This window comes from Bombyx mori, chromosome 11 (genome assembly GCF_030269925.1).
Source record: "Bombyx mori chromosome 11, ASM3026992v2".
Lineage (NCBI taxonomy): Eukaryota > Metazoa > Arthropoda > Insecta > Lepidoptera > Bombycidae > Bombyx > Bombyx mori.
Window position 1 is genome coordinate 384,701 of NC_085117.1, and position 16,863 is coordinate 401,563.

The 16,863-nt window shown below is 42.9% G+C and overlaps 1 protein-coding gene and 2 non-coding genes across 5 annotated transcripts in view; all 3 read left to right on the forward strand.

Moving 5' to 3' along the window:
- Positions 1–16,863, forward strand: part of LOC101740956 (cytoplasmic aconitate hydratase) — a 70,827-nt gene that overhangs the window by 33,450 nt on the left and 20,514 nt on the right. The window lies entirely within an intron of this gene.
- Positions 8,210–8,293, forward strand: TRNAL-UAA (transfer RNA leucine (anticodon UAA)). The gene has a single exon. It is a non-coding gene; the product is annotated as a tRNA-Leu (tRNA).
- On the forward strand, positions 9,793–9,876 carry TRNAL-UAA (transfer RNA leucine (anticodon UAA)). The gene has a single exon. It is a non-coding gene; the product is annotated as a tRNA-Leu (tRNA).

The window sequence follows — 16,863 nt, forward strand, 5'->3', positions numbered from 1 at the left end:
CATGACCATTAACGCTGGCGTTCCACAAGGTTCGGTGCTCTCCCCCACGCTTTTCATCCTGTATATCAATGACATGCTGTCTATTGATGGCATGCATTGCTATGCGGATGACAGCACGGGGGATGCGCGATATATCGGCCATCAGAGTCTCTCTCGTAGCGTGGTGCAAGAGAGACGATCAAAACTTGTGTCTGAAGTGGAGAACTCTCTGGGGCGAGTCTCCAAATGGGGTGAATTGAACTTGGTTCAATTCAACCCGTTAAAGACACAAGTTTGCGCGTTCACTGCGAAGAAGGACCCCTTTGTCATGGCGCCGCAATTCCAAGGAGTATCCTTGCAACCTTCCGAGAGTATTGGGATACTTGGGGTCGACATTTCGAGCGATGTCCAGTTTCGGAGTCATTTGGAAGGCAAAGCCAAGTTGGCGTCCAAAATGCTGGGAGTCCTCAACAGAGCGAAGCGGTACTTCACGCCTGGACAAAGGCTTTTGCTTTATAAAGCACAAGTCCGGCCTCGCGTGGAGTACTGCTCCCATCTCTGGGCCGGGGCTCCCAAATACCAGCTTCTTCCATTTGACTCCATACAGAGGAGGGCCGTTCGGATTGTCGATAATCCCATTCTCACGGATCGTTTGGAGCCTCTGGGTCTACGGAGGGACTTCGGTTCCCTCTGTATTTTGTACCGTATGTTCCATGGGGAGTGCTCTGAGGAATTGTTCGAGATGATACCGGCATCTCGTTTTTACCATCGCACCGCCCGCCACCGGAGTAGAGTTCATCCATACTACCTGGAGCCACTGCGGTCATCCACAGTGCGTTTCCAGAGGTCTTTTTTGCCCCTAACATCCGGCTATGGAATGAGCTCCCCTCCACGGTGTTTCCCGAGCGCTATGACATGTCCTTCTTCAAACGAGGCTTGTGGAGAGTATTAAACGGTAGGCAGCGGCTTGGCTCTGCCCCTGGCATTGCTGAAGTCCATGGGCGACGGTAACCACTCACCATCAGGTGGGCCGTATGCTCGTCTGCCTACAAGGGCAATAAAAAAAAAAAAAAAAAAAAAATTACAAAGATAAAGATTCGCTCCTCGATATTGTTATGTTAGCTTCCTGCTGAAACCAGAAATCTAATTTCGTTCAATGTATCCTTCATATTGTGTTATTTATCGACAGTTTGTTTCTGCACGTAACCCATGTCCAATAACATCTTTAATGTGCAATCACACTGATTCTCGTAACTGCTTCAAAGTGAAGAGTTAAGAAGATGCGAAATTCTTTGGTGATTATGTATCCTCCCTTTCATATCGTTCCAGCAGCCTATCTCCTGGCGAATCAGATCCAACTTCTTTATCCGACCGCGACGGGACAACACAAAGCCTCCGTCTTCCGAAACATGTCTTGTCGGATCCCCAGGATTCGCTCTCGGTGCTTCTAGGACCCTCAAGCACCGGTCAACCGCCCTCGTCGAATTCGTGTGTGGGCTGTGAGCTCGTCCACCCATCTAAGCAATAAAAAAAACAAATTTGGATCGTCGGGTCTACAGAGTAACTTGGAAATCATAGCATGGCATAGCATCTCGGTAGAAACACGTCCTTACAGATCTATCCAATCCATTAACTCTTTTATTAGACGTCTGCAACTCTCTAGGGAGCAGGCTTGAGAATCCTTGTAACCGTGCTGACCAATCCATAGACACAGCCCATTGAGCTTCTCGCCGGATCTTCTCAGTGGGTCGCGATTCCGATCCGGTGGTAGATTCTGCGAAGCACCGCTCTTGCTAGGGCTAGTGTTAGCAAATTCTCTCAGCTTCAGCACGTGCGCTCATCTACCGGTCAGGGCGTAGCTGAAATAGCTTCTATTCCTCTAAAAAGACTATTACACTTTTATAATCACACATTTCGCGAAGACTACACTATAGATAAATATTAATAAAGACAAACAATATTAATCTATTCTCAATTTGACCGCAGACTTTTAGCAATAAAAAAGTGTGTATCAAATACATGGTAGTGTGCGTAATGTTTTTTTATTGATTTAATGTATTTTTTATGCATAATTTTAAAAATATATTAGCTTTCTGCACTCCTTCTCTATATTGTCTATAAGCGTAGGAAATTTCATGCTTCTCCGTCAGCGCGATTTTCGTAAAAAGCGGTACAAAGTTTTTGCTTCACCTATTTGAAAATTAGCTTTATCTAATAACCGACTAAGATATATAGATAATATAATATCATTAGTGACTGACTCGGTGGTGCGACTGTCAGTTTTTTTTTTTTAAATTAGGGATCCTTCCTAAAACTCCAATAATGCAACCCAAGGTGTAAAGAATTACTTAAAATATTCTTTACATCGCGTGCCCTGCGAAAACTATTGATGATAGAATAAAATAATGTACTACGACTTTGTAGAGCACATTATTATTTACAAAAAGTGTCGCGACAGCATATGTCTAACTATTATAGTTATGCCGCAATAAGTGTTCTCTTATTTAAAAAAATAAAACAACGTCAAATATCGTTGAAATTTTTGTTAAAGACCCTAGCGGAGCCGGAGCGGGACGCTTGTATATGTATATATTTAAACTCATATAAGTACAGTAAAACCTCTTTTTTCACTTGGTACATGTTCCGTGAATACGCCGCGAATACAGAAACCGAAGTGAATGTGGAATGATAATTTACATATATGGGAGATCATAGAGGATACGTTCCGTATGTGACAAAACAATAACATACTTTAGTGGTATTGTAATAAGGTCTATTTTACGTTTTTCATTAGTCCATTTGACAACGCGTCTACAAAGGACATTCGGTTGGATACCTAAGTGCATATTGGAATACTTTTTATCAATGTGCATGTACCGATGTAGCGATTACATCAGCAAATAAATAAATCTTTAACCGCGAATATAGGAAGCATTTTTAATTCGCGAATGGTGAAAACGCGAATGCAGGATTTGTGGAATGAGGATTTGAGGTAGGCAGCGGCTTGGCTCTGCCCCTGGCATTGCTGAAGTCCATGGGCGACGGTAACCACTCACCACCAGGTGGGCCGTATGCTCGTCTGCCTACAAGGGCAATAAAAAAAAATTGAAGTAAGCGCGAATCGGGAGCCTTGTATTAACTCACAGACAGCCCACTGAGTTTCTCGCCGGATCTTCTCAGTGGGTCGCGTTTCCGATCCGGCGGTAGATTCTGCGAAGCACGGCTCTTGCTAGGGTTCGTGCTAGCAACATCGTCAGGTTTGAGCCCCGTGAGCTCACCTACTAGCCCGGCGACGCTGACATGGTCTCTCTAGACCATCAGATTAATAGGGAAAAAATGTGCCTTTTACTGTATGTTTGTCAATCTCTGGTTTTCTGGTATTAATCGTGTTTTGGTGTGCAATAAAGTATGTTCTCTCTCTCCCTCTCTCCCTGGTGCCCGTAACACCGGGAATCTTTTATTAAGGACGAATGACCATGCATGATTTTGTTCCCAGTTAGCAGTTACTTTACTGGTGGTAGGACCTCTTGTGAGTCCGCACGGGTAGGTACCACCACCCTGTCTATTTCTACCGTGAAGCAGTAATGTGTTTCGGTTCGAAGGGCGGGGCAGCCGTTGTAACTATACTGAGAACTTCTTATATCTCAATGTGGGTGGCGCATTGATAGATGTCGGCTCCAGTAACCACTTAACAGCAGGTGGGCCGTGAGCTCGTCCACCCAACTAAGCAATAAAAAAGCATTATAGTCGTCGGGGAACTAGTTGAGCGTTTTTATTTATTAATTTATTTAGTTTATGATTTACATAGAATGAGTTCGGTTTTACTTATGTCAATAATCATACACCTACAGTAGAACAATTCTTCCAATGCGCTTGGAGGAGGCACAGTTCCCAAGATACTGGCCATGTTACCTCGTCGGACTGCCAGACCCACTCTCTGTGCAAAGTACCAGCCAGCCTTAGCATCACGTGTAGCTTCCTTCAAGCGTTTGGAGATTTCTGATAAAAAAGCATTTTTTTTCATTTTTATTTATTTATTTAAGTACTTATTATTATTTATTAAAAACTAGCTGACCCGGCAGACTTCGTAGTGCCTCAATCGATAAATAAAAGACCTAAACTTTTGTATAAAATAAACTTAAAACAAACAAAAGGAATCCGTCCGACGGGGGACACATCAAAGGGAAAACAAAATTGTTATTTTTATTTATTCCCGAGCATTTTCATATTTAATCTACCTTTTAAACCTTCTCTGGACTTCCACAAATAATTCAAGACCAAAATTAGCCAAATCGGTCCAGCCGTTCTCGAGTTTTAGCGAGACTAACGAACAGCAATTCATTTTTATATACATATATAGATAAAAGATAAATTATTTATTAATTAATGTATTCATTTATTTACTTATTTATTTGGCACACAATACGCATTACAAGCTAAAAAAGAAAAGATACACAATAAATAACATGAAGTAAAAAAAAATTTGCTTATAACTTATGGAGTAATGCGCGCTCAATCAATCAAGACAGATGTGCTAAATACACAATGCTAATTACAACTATAGGACAAGACACCACGATAATGAAAACCAATCCAATTTTTAATGTAAGGAAGTAACAATAAATCACAATCACTAAGGAAATCATATCAAACACTAGCTTTTGCCCGCGGCTTCGTTCGCGGGGAATAGTTCACAAATAATCCTTTATTTTAGAACAAATTTGGTTAGCATAAAAAACGTTATAGTGAGCCAACCTTTAAATATGCTGTCGCGGACTTTTTTTTAGATCTTTTAAAGAGAAACAATTCTGTTGTACATTATTTTAGCGTAACTTTAACCGTTTCCGCAGCGCACGCAGCGGAAGCTCTCAAAAGGCAAAACAACCCTGATTTTGAAACATTCTTTATTGGTGCTCCGCTTGTATTGGTCTTGGCGTGATGTTATATAGCCTATAGCCTTCCTCGATAAATGGGCTATCTAACACTGAAAGGATTTTTTCAAATCGGACCAGTAGTTCCTGAGATTAGCGCGTTCAAACAAACAAACTCTTCAGCTTTATAATATTAGTGTAGATAGTATAGATTAAACAATTACATTACCTAATCTACTGGGCTATTTAACATGGAGGTTGCCCTTGATCATTTTTTTTCCTTAGATCGGTGTACGATCTCACAGTCCACCTAGTGTTCAGTGGTTACTGAAGCCCATAGACATCTACAACGTAAATGCGCCACCCACCTTGAGTTATAAGTTCTAAGGTCTCAGTATACATAGTTACAATACGTTCTACCACCAGTGATTACGCAAATTATAATTTTGCGGGTTTGGTTTTTATTACGCGATGTTATTCCTTCACCGTGGAAGTCAATCGTGAACATTTGTTGAAAGGTATCGCAAAGAACTTGGGGCTTTTAAAGTGTATTATTGTGGTTTGTTAAATATGATTACTTGTTGTCTCAAATGCGGTGTGAGGGCTTAGCGTCAAAGAGAAGATCCTCCACCGAGTGGGTGATCTTGCTCGGTAGACCGACGGTCCGAATGTTGTTGTTCGGAACTTGTATATATGCAAGCTTACCTTGAAAATGTCGTAAGCGAGATTTTTTTTATTGACCTTGTAGGCAGACGAGCATACGGCATACCTGATTGTAAGTGGTTTCCGTCGCTCATGGACTTCAGCAATGCCAGGGGCAGAGCCAGGCCGCTCCTTACCGCGGGATTCGGGCATTTGTCAAATATTTAGTTTTTTATGTTGGCTCCTAGCAATTTCGTTATCCAATTATGAAGAGGGCTTTATACCGATTTTTACTTTAATTATCAACCTAAAATCTGATATTTTCTTCAAAATCTTATATGGTAGGGCCTCATCCCCTAGTCTTGAGGGCGCCAGCCACAAACCCTCATTATCTTCAAGCAAACTGCTAGTAATTTCATAATTAGCCCCGAAATTAAGGCAATTAAGTTAATTAGGGTTTAATAGAGGGTAGTTATAAAAATATTGCCATGTCATCGAAGTATGTGTGTGAATTCTCAAGTCAATCAAACGTTTTCAAGTTTAAGAAAATGGCTTTGAAAGATTCTGTCTCATTAATATATACAGGACGAGCTGATGAAGGTGTGATAAAGCAAAGTATAAGCTACACTGGATGAGTAGTGGAAACTTGATTTCTGGTGGTAGGACGTCTTGTCCGCGCGGATAGGCACCACCGCCCTGCCTATTTGACCAGTAATGTGGTTCGACTTGAAGGGCGGGGCAGCTGCTGTACTTTAATACTGAGACTTTAGAAGTCGTGTCTCCATGGCGGAATTTACGTTCGGAATGTCTATGGGCTCTGGTACCCAATAAACACCAGGTCGGCTGCAATAAAAAAGCATCATGTGCGTCCAAGATACCGAACAGCTTCTAAAGATTGCACAACAGACATTTAAAATCCATAGACAGTGAACTTTATTAATGACAGGATACGAGAGCTTTTCAGTGCCAAAAATTATTATAGATTATTAAGTATCCGAAATTTTTTATTGTTCATTAAATGTATTTTACAAGCAAATACAAAAATCTTCAATAAATATATTATATTATTTGTACAGACCATAGCGAACATATTTGGTCCGTAGACAATTTGATCACTATCAGTGGCGAAATCGCTACGTTACTATAATTTGAAATGGTTCATTAATATATAACAAGTAAATACAAAATATCTTCAATAAAAAATACTGTTTATGCTGAAAATGGTGGACATATTTTCGGTGTAGACAGTTCGGCAAACTACACAGGGTACGTCGGTGATGAGATCATTACGTTACTCAAATTTAAAACGGTCGATTAAAATATTACAAGCAAAGGCACGGAGTTGCACGAGTTTGGATTATTGTTTACAATACAAAACCGCGCACTCAGCGGAAGCCCGCGATCTGATATCTGGCGATGCCATTTGCTGAGCCGTACGTGATGTTAATCGTTTCCTGATGTTTGTCTAATTGTCCACTCGAAGCAGCACCAGCTTGTACCAAGGTCATATGGAGACTAGGGTCCTAGATATAGAGAGAGAGAGAGAGAGAGAGAGAGAGAATACACTTTATTGCACACCAACACAATTTACATTCAAGAAAACAGTCAAAAAGCACATCTGTACAATAGGCGGTCTTATCGCTAAAAGCGATCTCTTCCAAACAACCGATTAATTTACAGAAATTCTGTAAAATATAAAAATATAGCAGGTATGTTGCGGTGTACCATAGACAATAAATACAATATTATAGAAAATATATACATATAATAAACAGATATATATCGTTTACATAATATAATATATACCAATATACATACTTACATACAATACATACTAATATACTTACACGCACATAATAAACAGTATGGAAATGATAAATGATAATGATGCAACAAACAGCACTAAGCAGATAAGTGTTCCTTCACCATTCTTTTAAAACAATAAAGTTGGAGCACTTCTCACTACATTCGGCAGAGCATTCCACAATCGAATCGCCTGGACGGTGAATGAATTGTCAAAGAATGATGATGAATGCGCCGGCATTTTCAGTCTCAGGTTATCCGATGATCTCAGAGAAAAATGATGCGTATCACCTAGGAACTCGAAACGTTCTTTGAGATATGTAGGGGTATGGGGGTTAAAGAGAGTACAGTATAGTAATGAAAGGACTTGTAAGGCGTTATCTGAGCTTGGGTTGGCGTTACCATCCTGCCTGTTTCTGACACGAAGCTGTGATGCGTTTCGGTTTAAATAGTGGAATAGCAGTTATACTAGAATACTGGTACTTACAAATCATGTGTGATCACAATCAAGGTGACGGTAATCACTTAACTCCAGGAGGGCCGTAAACTTCCGCGTGTCTGGTTGTAGTGTTGGCGGCGGGATTCCCCCTACTTTAACCGGATTTTGATCCCGGGTTGAGGTCGGACGTTGGGTGACAGAGTGCAAGGGGGTTCGTTTGAGGTACGGCCCTAAGAATGTCTTTGGGCTCGCAGTCCTCTCCTTATTTCTCTGGACCGTCTAAAGCCCACATGATCCGCGTGCTTCCTAGGCGCGGTTACCTTATTGTAGTTGAATTATTTATTGAAAGTTATTGTTTTGATTAGCGACTATCGCAGAAGGCGATATATTTATACGTCATGCTGATTGAGTGATTCATTTTTATATTGTGCAATAGTATTTGGAAGGGTAGAGTGATTCAGCGTTTTGTATCAGCGTCAGGTTGGCCGAGTGGTCTAAGGCGCCGGGTTTAAGTTCCGGTTCCCGATAGGGAGCGTGGGTTCGAACCCCACACCTGACAAGGCTTTTTTTATTTTTTGGCGAATATCAAATTATAATCCAGACAATTCAGCAGCGGATATGTGGAAACGTATCATGAGTTATAATGTAATAATAAACAAAATGTATTTAGATGTGCGTTATCTCCGTGATGTCTATCGTATGGTTTCAGAGCAATAAAGTCGTATCTCGATCATACATAGGCGAGTCTGTTTTTATGATACCAGTTCATGAAGTGCTCCGACATTGATTGTGGAATCAGTTCGTTTTGAGAGTATGCAGTAAATTTTGTATTTCGGCAATTTGTTGGTGCCTGAATGCCGATGGAGGCAAACAAGCGCACGGCCTGCTTGACGGTGAGCGAGCACCGTGGCTCATGAACGCCAGCCAACGCCAGGGGTAGAGCCAAGTCGCTGCCTACCGTTGAGTACTTTTCGGATGCTTCGTTAGAAGAAGCATTTTATAGCATCGTGGGGAAGTTCCTTTCTGAGCTGAATGGTACGTGGAAACGCACTGTGGATGAATGCAGTGGTTCCAGCTAGTATGGATGAACTCCGCTTCGGGAGGAGGCGGTGCTATGGTAAAAACGAGATGACGGATCATCTCGAACAATTCCTCAGACCATTTCCCTGTGGAACATACGGGGCAAAACCCAGATAAAACCGAACTGCCTCCCTAGACACCAGAGGTCCCAAGCGATCCGTGAGAACGGGATTATCGACAATCCGAACAGCTCGTCTCTGTGCGGAGTCAAATAGAAGTAGCTGATACCCGGGAGCCCTAGTCCAGAGGGCGTCGTGGCCTAAAGGATAAGACATCCGCTGCATTCGTGTTGAGCGATGCACCGGTGTTCGAATCCCACAGGCGGGTACCAATTATTCTAATGAAATACGTACTCAGTGACTTCCACGGTGAAGGAATAACATCGTGTAAAGAAAATCAAACCCGCAAAATTATAATTTGCGTAATTACTGGTGGTACGACCTCTTGTGAATCCGTGCGCGTAGGTACCACCACCCTGCCTATTTCTGCCGTGAAGCAGTAATGCGTTTCGGTTTGAAGGGTGGGGCAGCCGTTGTAACTATACTGAGACCTTAGAACTTATATCTCAAGGTGGGTGGCGCATTTACGTCGTAGATGTCTATGGGCTCCAGTAACCACTTAACACCAGTTGGGCTGTGAGCTCGTCCACCTATTCTAAGCAATAAATAAATAAATAATGGTATTGAGGTATCATATAGCCGTCTGCGACGATTGTGATGCTCTGCCCATACATAAGTGAACCTTTATTACATGTGCTTTGTATTTGGATGCCTTAATGTTCAATGCTATCTCTGCCAGGCAACCTCGGTCAAGGAATTCAGCGTCGAATAATGTTTGTGACTTGAACTAGAAATTTATTGTTTTGATTAGAGTTTATCACGAAAGCCAATCGGATAAGCGTCATGCTCATCGAGTGATTCATTTTAATATTGTGCAATAGTGTTGGAAGGCTAGAGTGATTCAGTATTGTGTATCAGCGTCAGGTTGGCCGAGTGGTCTAAGGCGCCGGGTTTAAGTTCCGGTTCCCGATAGGGAGCGTGGGTTCGAACCCCACACCTGACAAGGCTTTTTTATTTTTTGGTGAATATCAAATTATACTCCAAACAAAGCAGCAGCGGATATGTGGGAACGAGTTATGAATGTTTGTGTAATGATAAACAAAATGTACTTAGATGTGTGTTATCGTCCTGATGTCCCTCATATAGTGTCAGAGCAATAAAGTCGTATCTCGATGATATCGTGAGGTGAGACTATTTGGTTTAAGCGACATTTCGCTTTTTTTTTTCCTATCTATGCTGATAGCCTTGAGAGGCTATTTCAGCTTCACTGTAACGTATAGGTGAGCTCACGGGGCTCAAACCGGAATATTGCTAACACTGGCCCCAGCAAGAGCAGTGCTTCGCGGAATCTACCACCGGATCGGAAACGCGACCCACTGAGAAGATCCGGCGAGAAACTCAATGGGCTGTGTCTGAGGGTTAATTTACTCGCCGAGCCCTTCGTCGCAAGGGACGGGTTCGACGAGAACGATGACCGGTGTTTGTGTTACCTAAAAGTACCGTTAATGGATCGGAAGGAAATTTCGCTCAACACCCGACATTTATCTTTATAATTAAAGGCCCGTTTCATTCGGTATCAGCATCAACAGTTCGATGTTTTTAATTGAAACTTCAAGACGAAGAAGTTTTTTGTTATAATATTTTCTCCAGATTTTAACCTTTAAATGGCTCTCCTGCAAACTTGCAAAAGTGTTTCTTAAACCAATTTTTTTATTTTTTTTTCCTACCTAAACTGATAGCCTTGAGAGGCTATTTCAGCGTAACCCTAACTTTTGTAGGTGAGCTCACGGGGCTCAAACCTGATGACGTTGCTAACACCAACCCTAGCAAGAGCCGTGCTTCGCAGAATCTACCACCGAATCGGAAACGCGGCCCACTAAGAAGATCCGGCGAGAAACTCAGTGGGCTATGTCTGAGAGTTAATTTACTCGTCGAGCCCTTCGTCGCAAGCCACGGGTTCGACGAGAACGGTGACCGGTGCTTGAAGTACCTAGAAGCACCGTTAGTGGATCGGGAGGATCCGAGATGAAGTGTTTTGGGCGACGTCGACTACTTTCCATTCTGTCCGCAGGATCGGGAATAAACCAAATAGTCTCCACCCCTCGATATGTAAGCTAATCTTGATAGTGTCGTTAGCGCGATTCAGAACAAATATCTTGTGTTTTACGATAGCCATCGCCACATAATGACCGTGACGTCATTCTGTCGCTGTGTTTAACCCTGCATCCTTCCACGGGTATTGGGATACTTGGGGTCGATATTGTCAACAGCATTTAGCATCGACATCAGCTCTAAGGTAATATCAAATAAGCATTCAAAACGCCGGGAGTCCTCAACAGAGCGAAGCGGTTTTCTTTACAAAGCACAAGTCGGCCCTCTGATGCTGCACTGTTCCCACCTCTGGACTAGGGCTCCGGGGATCAGTTACTTCCAATTTACTCCATAAAAAAGAAAGCACTTTGTTTAATCAAAAATCTCATTGTCCCGGATCGCTTGGAACCTCTGGGTTTAGGGAGAGACTTCGGTTCTATCTGGGTTTTTCACCGTATGTTCCACAGAATAATTATTCGAGATGATCCCATCATCTAGATTTTACCATAACACCGCCTTCCACCGGAGCGGAGTTCATCCATACTAGCTGGAGCTACTGCATGCATCCACAGTGCGTTTTTAGACATCCTTTCTGCCACGTACCATCCGACTCAGAAAGGAACTCCCCCCACGATGCTATAAAATGACCTTCTTCTAACGAAGCATGCGAAAAGTACTCAACGGTAGGCAGCGACTTGGCTCTACCCCTGGCGTTGGCTGGCGTTCATGAGCCACGGTGCTCGCTCACCGTCAAGCAGGCCGTGCGCTTGTTTGCCTCCATCGGCATTCAGGCACCAGCAAATTGGTTAAACTAAAAATTTACTGCACACCCTCAAAACGAACTGATTCCACTGATACTGAATCAATGTCGGAGCACTTCATGAACTGGTATCATAAAAACAGACTCGCCTATGTATGATCGAGATACGACTTTATTGCTCTGAAACCATACGATAGACATCACGGAGATAACGCACATCTAAATACATTTTGTTTATTATTACATTATAACTCATGATTCGTTCCCACATATCCGCTGCTGCTTTGTTTGGAGTATAATTTGATATTCACCAAAAAATAAAAAAGGTTTGTCAGGTGTGGGGTTCGAACCCACGCTCCCTTGACCAAGGAGGTAGCACAGGCCTTCACAGGGCATGGTGGGTTCTCCGAGTACTTGGCCAGGTTCAAGTGCAAGGAGAGCCCAGCATGCATCTGTGACCCTTACGTCGACGAGTCAGTGGCCCACGTGCTTCTGGAGTGTCCAGTCTTTGGCTCAGCACGATTCGACTTGGAGGTCGAACTGGGCCAAAGACTCCATGCGCGAAAACTCCCCAATTTAATGAAAAAAACCTGTGCGAGGAACTTGTTCCTAAAATATGCTATAAAAATTATAAAGGAGGTTAATAAAAGAAATAGAACATAAGAATTTTTTATAACATATAATATTTTAACATAATAACCTTTCGTATGGCAGCGTCCCGGTCCGGTCAGCTATATTATCTGGCGGCCGCCATAATGGAAAAAAAGCCTTGTCTGGCAGAGGTCTATCTTCCCCCTTAATTCTAGAAGATACTTTTTAGAAAAACTGTAATTAAACTGCTTTATTGTTCAAAACCAGTGCATTATGCTATAGGTTTAGAATCACAAAGGACGAAGCTATTATATTTTATACTAATAATAACTGCAAAGGTGTGAAAATAGTAAATTAATTTAAGTCAAATATGCAGATTTAGATTTTGTTCCAATTTTAGGTATAAATACTGACAGAAATATTTAATAAAACAACTAAGCGATCATATTTGTATTTAATTTGCTTTGACAAACACTATTTCAAAACATAATCCTAAGAATTACACATCATTCTATACAAAAAAATATCAGTAGAACGTTTACAAAAAATCGGCCGCAGTGGTAGATCTTGCGCCGGATGTTGAAAATAGCTCATGTTACAAGCTTAGTTCTGAGAAATATATTGATCAAGTGAGATTGAAATGTATGTTTATATTGATGTTTGGTTCATAATCTCAATTGTGTTAAATATTTACGTCTGAAATATGTAAGATTATAAAGATATTAAGATTCAAATAAAACCTGTGTAAACTAAGAAAAAATAGGTATATTCAAACAATGATCTGTACTGTAGTATTCAATTATTTTTATGAGTTAATAATGTATTTCCTAAAACATGAATAAATTTGCAAAAGGCTTGTAAGATATAAAGATGGTGTTTTCATACAACATTTATTAGAAAATGATGAAATAAAACAACAATTATTTACTAAGATGGCACGCGAAAACGGCTGTCTTAACGTGGATGCGACTTTTTACCCTCCGTCTGGCGAATGACCGGGTCCGGTCAGTTACTGTATTTATATTATTTCTGTTGTTTCAGAATATTATTTATTTGTTCTTAGAAAAAAAAATGTATAAAAAGTTTTTTTTTCAGATTATTAAATCAAAAATCAAATTCAAATTCTCTCTCTAAATCAAATTTACTCTTACAAAAAATGTACATACAATCAGACAAAAAAATACTCTTAAGAACTTAAGACGAAAAATTTTAAGACAAAAAATCAGACAAAAAATAAACTCTTGAAATATGTCAACAATGTTTTGATAGTCTTAAAAAAAGTTAACATGTAGGCTACTTACAATTGAGAAGAAATAATAATTAACATAGGTACATAAAATTATTTGGCCTTACCCTATTATTATATTAATTGTGAAGTTTCACAAAACATGTGAATACGCACACAGGTTTGTCGCAACCTACGCAATACGTTACCGTGCGCTTGCCGCACACTTTACATGGGTGGCGATGGCGATTTGTGCTGTTTAATGAAGTTAGCCGCGGATATTCGGCGGGGTGATGGCGGCTCACCTCGAAAATGGTATCTTGTACCCTGGCAGAAAAGACATATGGCTGCATTTTCATTGAATGCCTACGCAAAAGGGATTCTACCAGGTTTTTTCTAAAGCCCCTGTGGTCCAAGACCTCCGTGGCGGTCTGTTTATGTATGATATAGGCATTCAACACAGAAACATTAAGTAACCTTTTAAACAATTTCTTGTACCAAATTTGTGTCCTCTTGCGTTCAATTGGGAATGCAGCCAACATTTGATCTTTTTTATCCACGCCACCCATGCAGATGTTGTAGTCACGTATCAAAATAAGTTTTGTTACTCCGTTTTTAGTGGAGACGGCATTGCCATGGTACGTTGAGATCGTCGCTACGCGGTTCTGATCTCTCCATATTATGCAATCGACATCTCCACTGGTATAGCCTACTACTTGCCCGGGCTTCATCTGAGATTTTTTCAGATTGGTCAGTTCCGTCGGGACATACTTGCGGTTTGTCCGCAACGTACCGACACAATCAAACCCAATCGACTTGAGTTTTCGGGCAAGTGCTGGGGAATTGTAGAAGTTATCCATCCACAACGTGTACCCTTTGTGTTCTAAACCTTTGATAAGGTTAAGAACCAACGCCGGTGTACTCGCTGTGAATGGATCAGCCTCTGAGACTGTAGGCGAAGCCTTATGGGCATGGATTTTAAATCGCCATAAATACCCCGTCTGCGACTCACATATTTCGTAAGTTTTTATGCCCACTGCTGCAGCTTTGTTTGGAATAAATTGGTTGATGTTCAACCAACCTTTCCACTGCAGCAGCGATTCATCTAAAGCAATGTTCTGCTTCATTATATATAATTCCGTGAACTTGGAATTCAAATGGCTAATCACAGGCTCCACTTTAAAAAGCTTTGCCTGTGAGGGATCCAGGTTGAGGTTTCTCAAGTTCTCGGAATTATTAAAATGTAAGCACCTGCTGAGTAACTGGAACCTCCTAAGCGACATATATACTTTGAAACCTGGAGTGGAGAAGATGTTTTGTTCCGTATTCCAGTACTCTTCAACCCGGTTCTTTATGACGATTCCCATCGCCAGTAATATTCCGAAGAACACCAATAACTCGTCTACATTGGTTTCTTTCCATTCTGTAATCCTACTGGAGGCCTGTAATTCCCCGCCGTCCAACATTTCAGCAGCTAATTGTTGGGCATATCTATTTGTTTCCTGCACAATAAATTCCATGAACTCCTGGTCCCAAATTAGTCTAAAAATCTCGTAAGGGTCACTTACAGCGACAGTGGGACCAGAGTGTTCCTTAAAAGATTCACGCCTTTCTGTTGGCGGTATAGGAGAGTCAGGGAAAGTTCCCCAGTCAAATTCAAAAAAATGACTAGGCTTCATACCGGTATCACGAGCTGGTGATGTAGGTGGTAGGTTTAACCGGTGGTAGGACCTAGTCCGACTGGCTGGCGACCACCCTCCAACTAGAGTCCGCCGCCAAATAGCCTAGCTGTGTTCCGGCGTGTGGGTTGGAGAGCCAGTTCTATCCCTTCCTTTTCCCCTTCCTTGTTGGGGGTGAGTCTTGGTGACGCCTGGAACTTGCGGAGCAGACGTGCGTGCGAACTCGCGGGGCGTGATTGTTTGACGGGGGTATAGGGAGACCCAGTGAAACGGTACCCGCTGCCGCCCGCCGGTCAGTAGGGGACCTGAACCCGGGTGTCTCTACTAAACTCCGCCCCGGGAAGCTGTCCCGCCAACCGGTGTAAAATCCTGTCGTGCGGTCGTCGTGCCGGAGTCGGAGACCGGAGTGGATCCCGGCGATCGCACGCAGAGTGGACTGGGGGCCCTTCCATGCCCTGCGTCAGTCTCTCACGCAATCCGTGGTCGAGCACGTACTATGTTCCGCGCTTCATTCAGGTGTTGCCTCGATCTCACCTCCAACATCCTACCTCTCCTAATCCTACTCTCCGAAAATTTTACAACTATGAAGTCGCCAAAAAAAAAGAAAAGGGTTTCACAGGCGGTTCCCCATTCCACATTTAATGTGGATTTCAGCAATGTCAGGGGCCTACATAGCAACCTTGACGCCGTACACCACCACCTTGAGACGGCGCAGCCTGCCCTGCTTTTTTTAACGGAGACGCAGATATCTGCTCCGGATGATACCTCATACCTTGAGTATCCCGGCTACGTATTGGAGCACAACTTCCTGCGTAAAGCCGGGGTATGCGTATTCGTCCGGGCTGATGTCTGTTGTCGCCGTCTTCGGGGCCTCGAACAACGGGACCTGTCCCTCTTGTGGCTGCGCGTAGATCACGGGGGCCGTAGCCGAATCTACGCGTGCCTGTACAGGTCCCACAGCAGTGATGCAGGTTCAGCTCTGTTTGAGCATGTGCAAGAGGGGACTAACCGCGTGCTTGAGCAGTACCCATCTGCGGAGGTGGTGGTTCTTGGAGACTTTAACGTTCACCACCAAGAGTGGTTGGGGTCCAGAACCACTGACCTCCCGGGTCGGACTGCCTACGATTTCGCCTTGGCCTACGGCTTCTCCCAGCTGGTGACACAGCCCACCCGTGTCCCAGATATCGAGGGGCACGAGCCTTCTTTGTTGGACCTTCTGCTGACCACAGATCCGGCCGGATACAGTGTGGTGGTCGACGCTCCACTTGGATCGTCTGATCACTGCCTTATTCGTGCTGCCGTACCACTCTCTCGTCCTGATCGTCGAACGACGACCGGGTATCGAAGAGTTTGGCGGTATATGTCAGCAGATTGGGATGGATTGCGTGAATTTTACGCATCCTACCCATGGGAGCGGTTCTGCTTTTCCTCTGCTGATCCTGACGTCTGTGCGGACCGACTTAAAGACGTGGTGCTCCAGGGGATGGAATTGTTTATTCCCTCCTCTGAAGTGCCCGTTGGGGGTCGCAGCAGACCCTGGTATAACAATGCCAGCAGGGATGCTGCACACCTCAAGCGGTCCGCATACGTGGCATGGGATAATGCCAGGAGACGTCGGGATCCTAACATCTCAGGGGAAAGGCG